The 6,505-nt window shown below is 40.8% G+C and overlaps 1 non-coding gene across 1 annotated transcript; it reads right to left on the bottom strand.

Annotated features, from left to right (window-relative positions):
• Positions 1 to 472: 472 nt before the first annotated feature.
• On the bottom strand, positions 473 to 580 carry LOC148574076 (small nucleolar RNA R71). The gene has a single exon (XR_015906159.1). It is a non-coding gene; the product is annotated as a small nucleolar RNA R71 (small nucleolar RNA).
• Positions 581 to 6,505: the final 5,925 nt, after the last annotated feature.

Raw genomic sequence — 6,505 nt, forward strand, 5'->3', positions numbered from 1 at the left:
CGTAAGGTATTACTTGGACGACCCAGTGCACTTGCTGGTTAGTTGTGCGAAGTTGTGAACCATGGTATTGGCATCATGTTTTTGGCGCCAATACCAGGGAAAGAAAGAGCGATGAATTTTACATAATTAAAGTGTAATCACAATTTCTGCGCACCACATCTCTATTCCTGCCATTGGAGCAAACAACTTTGAGCTGAAACCTCAGCTAGTTTCTCTGATGCAGCAGAACTGCAAGTTTCATGGACTTCCATCTAAAGATCCTTTTCAGTTCTTAACTGAATTCTTGCAGATATGTGATACTGTTAAGACTAATGGAGTAAATCCTGAAGTCTACAAGCTCATGCTTTTCCCATATGCTGTAAGAGACAGAGCTAGAATATGGTTGGACTCTCAACTTAAGGATAGCTTGAACTCTTGGGATAAGTTGGTCACGGCTTTCTTAGCCAAGTTCTTTCCTCCTCAAAAGCTGAGCAAGCTTAGAGTGGATGTTCAAACCTTCAAATAAAAAGATGGTGAATCCCTCTATGAAGCTTGGGAATGATACAAACAGTTGACCAAAAAGTGTCCTTCTGACATGCTTTCAGAATGGACCATCCTGGATATATTCTATGATGGTTTATCTGAGCTATCAAAGATGTCATTGGATACTTCTGCAGGTGGATCCATTCACCTAAAGAAAATGCCTGCAGAAGCTCAAGAACTCATTGACATGGTTGCTAATAACCAGTTCATGTACACTTCTGAGAGGAATCCTGTGAGTAATGGGATGCCTATGAAGAAGGGAGTTCTTGAAATTGATGCATTGAATGCCATATTGGCTCAGAACAAAATATTGACTCAGCAAGTCAATATGATTTCTCAGAGTCTGAATGGAATGCAAGCTGCATCCAACAGTACTCAAGAGGCATCTTCTGAAGAAGAAGCTTATGATCTTGAAAACCCTGCAATAGCAGAGGTGAATTACTTAGGTGAACCTTATGGAAACACCTATAATCCATCATGGAGAAATCATCCAAATCTCTCATGGAAGGATCAAAGGCCTCAACAAGGCTTTAATAATGGTGGAAGAAACAGGTTTAGCAATAGCAAGCCTTTTCCATCATCCACTCAGCAACAGACAGAGAATTCTGAACAAAATACCTCTAATTTGGCAAACTTGGTCTCTGATCTGTCCAAGACCACTGTAAATTTCATGAATGAAACAAGGTCTTCCATTAGAAACTTGGAAGCACAAGTAGGCCAGCTGAGTAAAAGGATCACTGAAATCCCTCCTAGTACTCTCCCAAGCAATACAGAAGAGAATCCAAAAGGAGAGTGCAAGGCCATTGACATAAGCACCATGGCCGAACCTGTAAGGGAAGGAGAGGACGTGAATTCCAAGGGGGAAGACCTCCTGGGACGTCCAGTGATCAATAAGGAGTTTTCCTCTGAGGAACCAAAGGAATCTGAGACTCATCTAGAGATCATAGAGATTCCATTGAACCTCTTTATGCCATTCATGAGCTCTGATGAGTATTCCTCTTCTGAAGAGAATGAGGATGTTACTGAAGAGCAAACTGCCAAGTTTCTTGGTGCAATCATGAAGCTAAATGCCAAATTATTTGGCATTGATACTTGAGAAGTTGAACCTCCCTTGTTCATCAATGAACTAAGTGATCTGGATCAACTGACATTGCCTCAGAAGAGACAGGATCCTGGAAAGTTCATAATACCTTGTACCATAGGCACCATGATCTTTAAGGCTCTGTGTGACCTTGGTTCAGGAATAAACCTCATGCCCTCTCTGTAATAGAGAAACTGGGAATCTATGGGGTGCAAGCTGCTAAAATCTCATGAGAGATGGCAGACAATTCAAGAAAACAGGCTTATGGACAAGTAGAGGACATGTTAGTAAAGGTTGAAGGCCTTTACATCCCTGCTGATTTCATAGTCCTGGATGAATCCATCTTCCTAGGAAGACCTTTCCTAGCCACAGCAAGAGCTGTGATTGATGTGGACAGAGGAGAATTAATCCTTCAAATGAATGAGGACAACGTTATGTTTACAACTCAAGGATCTCTCTCTGCATCCATGGAGAGGAAGCAGAAAAAGCTTCTCTCAAAGCAGAGTCAAACAAAGCCCCCACAGTCAAACTCTAAGTTTGGTGTTGGGAGGCCACAACCAAACTCTAAGTTTGGTGTTGAACTCCCATATCTAAACTCTAAGTTTGGTGTTGGAGAGTCTCAACAATGCTCTGAACATCTTTGAGGCTCCATGAGAGCCCACTGTCAAGCTATTGACATTAAAGAAGCGCTTGTTGGGAGGCAACCCAATTTTTATTTATCTAACAATATTTTTCTTAGTTATATGTCTTTATAGGTTCATGATCATGTGGAGTCACAAAATAAATATAGAAATTGAAAACGGAATCAAAAACAGCAGAAGAAAAATCACACCCTGGAGGAGCATCTGTCTGGCGTTCAACGCCAGAATAGAGCATGGTTCTGGCGCTGAACGCCCAAAATGGGCAGTGTCCGGGCGTTGAACGCGCAGAACAAGCATGGTTCTGGCGTTCAACGCCAGAAATGGCCAGTAAATGGGCGTTGAACGCCCAAAATGGGCACCAACCTGGCGCTGAACGCCCAAAGTTGTGTGCAAGGGCATTTTACATGCCTAATTTGGTGCAAGGTTGTAAATACTTGAACACCTCAGGATCTGTAGACCCCACAAGATCATCTCAGGATCTGTGGACCCCACAGGATCCCCACCCACCTCACCCTCTCTTTCTCCATTCATGATCATCCCTTCTGTTTTCCATTCACCACTCACATCTATACACACATCCCTCCATCTCCTCCATATCTTCTTCTTCTTCTTCTATTCTTTCTTCTTTTGCTCGAGGGCGAGCAACATTCTAAGTTTGATGTGGTAAAAGCATAAACTTTCTGTTTTTCCATAACCATTAATGGCACCTAAGGCCAGAGAAACCTCAAAGAGGAAAGGGAAGGCAAGTGCTTTCACCTCTAAGCCATAGGAGATGGAAAGATTCATCTCTAAAGCCCATCACTAAGAAAAGGATGGAGCAAACAAGAGAGCCCACTCATGGAGCTCAAGAAACACATGAGGAAGCTCACCATCAAGAGATCCCTGAGATGCCTCAAGGGATGCACTTTCCTCCATAAAAATTTCTAGGAGCAAGTCAATACCTCCCTAGGAGAATTAAGTTCCAACATGGGACAATTAAGGGTGAAACATCAAGAGCACTCCATCATCCTTCATGAAATCAGAGAAGATCAAAAAGCAATGAAGGAGGAGCAACAAATACAAGGAAGAGACATAGAAGAGCTCAAGGACATCATTGGTTCCTCAAGAAGGAAACGCACCCATCACTAAGGTGGACTCATTCCTTGTTCCTACATTCTCTGTTTTTCGTTTTCTATGTTAAGTGCTTATCGATGTTTGTGTCTTCACTACATGATCATTAGTAATTAGTAACTATGTCTTAAAGTTATGAATGTCCTATGAATCCATCACCTCTCTTAAATGAAAAATGTTTAAATTCAAAAGAACAAGAAGTACATGAATTTTGAATTTATCCTTGAACTTAGTTTAATTATATTGATGTGGTGACAATGCTTCTTGTTTTCTGAATGTATGCTTGAACAGTGCATATGTCTTTTGAAGTTGTTGTTTAAGAATGTTAAATATGTTGGCTCTTGAAAGAATGATGACAAGGAGACATGTTATTTGATAATCTGAAAAATCATAAAAATGATTCTTGAAGCAAGAAAAAGCAGCAAAGAACAAAGCTTGCAGAAAAAAAAAATAGGCAAAAAAAAATATAGAAAAAAATAGAAAGAAAAAGCAAGCAGAAAAAGCCAAAAGCTCTTAAAACCAAGAGGCAAGAGCAAAAAGCCAATAACCCTTAAAACCAAAAGGCAAGGAAAAAAAAAAGGATCCCAAGGCTTTGAGCATCAGTGGATAGGAGGGCCTAAAGGAATAAAATCCTGGTCTAAGCAGCTAAACCAAGCTGTCCCTAACCATGTGCTTGTGGCGTGTAGGTGTCAAGTGAAAACTTGAGACTGAGCGGTTAAAGTCAAGGTCCAAAGCAAAATAAAAGAGTATGCTTAAGAACCATGGACACCTCTAATTGGGGACTTTAGCAAAGCTGAGTCACAATCTGAAAAGGTTCACCCAATTATGTGTCTGTGGCATTTATGTATCCGGTGGTAATACTGGAAAACAAAGTGCTTAGGGCCACGGCCAAGACTCATAAAATAGCTGTGTTCAAGAATCATCATACTGAACTAAGAGAATCAATAACACTATCTGAACTCTGAGTTCCTATAGATGCCAATCATTCTAAACTTTAATGGATAAAGTAAGATGCCAAAACTATTCAAGAGGCAAAAAGCTATAAGTCCCGCTCATTTAATTGGAGCTATGTTTCATTGATAGTTTGGAATTTATAGTATATTCTCTTCTTTTTATCCTATTTGACTTTCAGTTGCTTGGGGACAAGCAACAATTTAAGTTTGGTGTTGTGATGAGCGGATAATTTATACGCTTTTTGGCATTGTTTTTAGTATGTTTTTAGTAGGATCTAGTTATTTTTAGGGATGTTTTCATTAGTTTTTATATTATATTCACATTTCTGGACTTTACTATGAGTTTGTGTGTTTTTCTGTGATTTCAGATATTTTCTGACTGAAATTGAGGGACTTGAGAAAAAATCAGATTCAAAGGTTGAAGAAGGACTGCTGATGCTGTTGAATTCTGACCTCCCTGCACTCAAAATAGATTTTCTGGAGCTACAGAACTCAAAATGGCGCGCTTCCAATTGCGTTGGAAAGTAGACATCCAGGGCTTTCCAGAAATATATAATAGTCCATACTTTGGCTAAGAATAGACGACGCAAACTGGCGTTCAACACCAGCTCTCTGCCCAATTCTGGCGTCCAGCGCCAGAAAAGGATCCAAAACCAGAGTTGAACGCCCAAACTGGCACCAGAACTGGCGTTCAACTCCAAGAAGGACCTCTACACGTGTAACACTCAAGCTCAGCCCAAACACACACCAAGTGGGCCCCGAAAGTAGATTTATGCATCAATTACTTACTTCTGTAAACCCTAGTAGCTAGTTTATTATAAATAGAACTTTTTACTATTGTATTTGACATCTTTGGATGCCTGGTTCTTAGATCAGGGGGGCTGGCCATTCGGCCATGCCTGGATCTTTCACTCATGTATTTTCAACGGTAGAGTTTCTACACTCCATAGATTAAGGTGTGGAGCTCTACTGTTCCTCAAAGATTAATGCAAAGTACTACTGTTTTCTATTCAATTCATCTTATTTCGCTTCTAAGATATTCATTCGCACTTCAACTTGAATGTGATGAACGTGACAATCATCATCATTCCCTATGAACGCGTGCCTGACAACCACTCCCGTTCTACATTAGATTGAATGAGTATCTCTTAGATCTCTTAATCAGAATCTTCGTGGTGTAAGCTAGAATGATGGCGGCATTCAAGAGAATCCGGAAAGTCTAAACCTTGTCTGTGGTATTCCGAGTAGGATTCAATGATTGAATGACTGTGACGAGCTTCAAACTCGCGAGTGCTGGGCGTTAGTGACAGACGCAAAAGGATAGTAAATCCTATTCCAGCATGATCGAGAACCGACAGATGAATAGCCGTGCCGTGACAGGGTGCGTTGACCATTTTCACTAAGAGGATAGGATGAAACCATTGACAAGGGTGATGCCTCCAGATGATTAGCCGTGCCGTGACAGGGCATTTGAATCATTTTCCCGAGAGAAGACCGAAAGTAGCCATTGACAATGGTGATGTATCACATAAAGCCAGCCATGGAAAGGAGTAAGACTGATTGGATGAAGATAGCAGGAAAGCAGAGGTTCAGAGAAACGAAAGCATCTCTATTTGCTTATCTGAAATTCTCACCAATGAATTACGTAAGTATTACTATCCTTTATTATTTATCTTTTGATTATCTAATCCAATCACATTTAACCCTACCTGACTGAGATTCGCAAGGTGACCATAGCTTGCTTCATACCAACAATCTCCGTGGGATTCGACCCTTACTCACGTAAGGTATTACTTGGACGACCTAGTGCACTTGCTGGTTAGTTGTGCGAAGTTGTGAACCATGGTATTGGCATCATTTTTTTGACGCCATTACCAAGGAAAGAAAGAGCGATGAATTTTACATAATTAAAGTGTAATCACAATTTCTGCGCACGAATAAGCTAGAATTATTGGCGGCTATTCCTGAGATCCAGAATGTCTAAACCTTGTCTGTGGTATTCTGAGTAGAATCTGGGAAGGGATGACTGTGATAAACTTCAAACTCGTGAGTGTTGGGCGTAGTGACAGACGCAAAAGGATCAATGGATCCTATTCCGACATGATCGAGAACCGACAGATGATTAGCCGTGCGGTGACAACGCATTTGGAACATTTTCACTGAGAGGACAAGAAGTAGCCATTGACAACGGTGATGTC

Source organism: Arachis ipaensis, chromosome B2 (assembly GCF_059453495.1).
Source record: "Arachis ipaensis isolate K30076 ecotype BB chromosome B2, ASM5945349v1, whole genome shotgun sequence".
Lineage (NCBI taxonomy): Eukaryota > Viridiplantae > Streptophyta > Magnoliopsida > Fabales > Fabaceae > Arachis > Arachis ipaensis.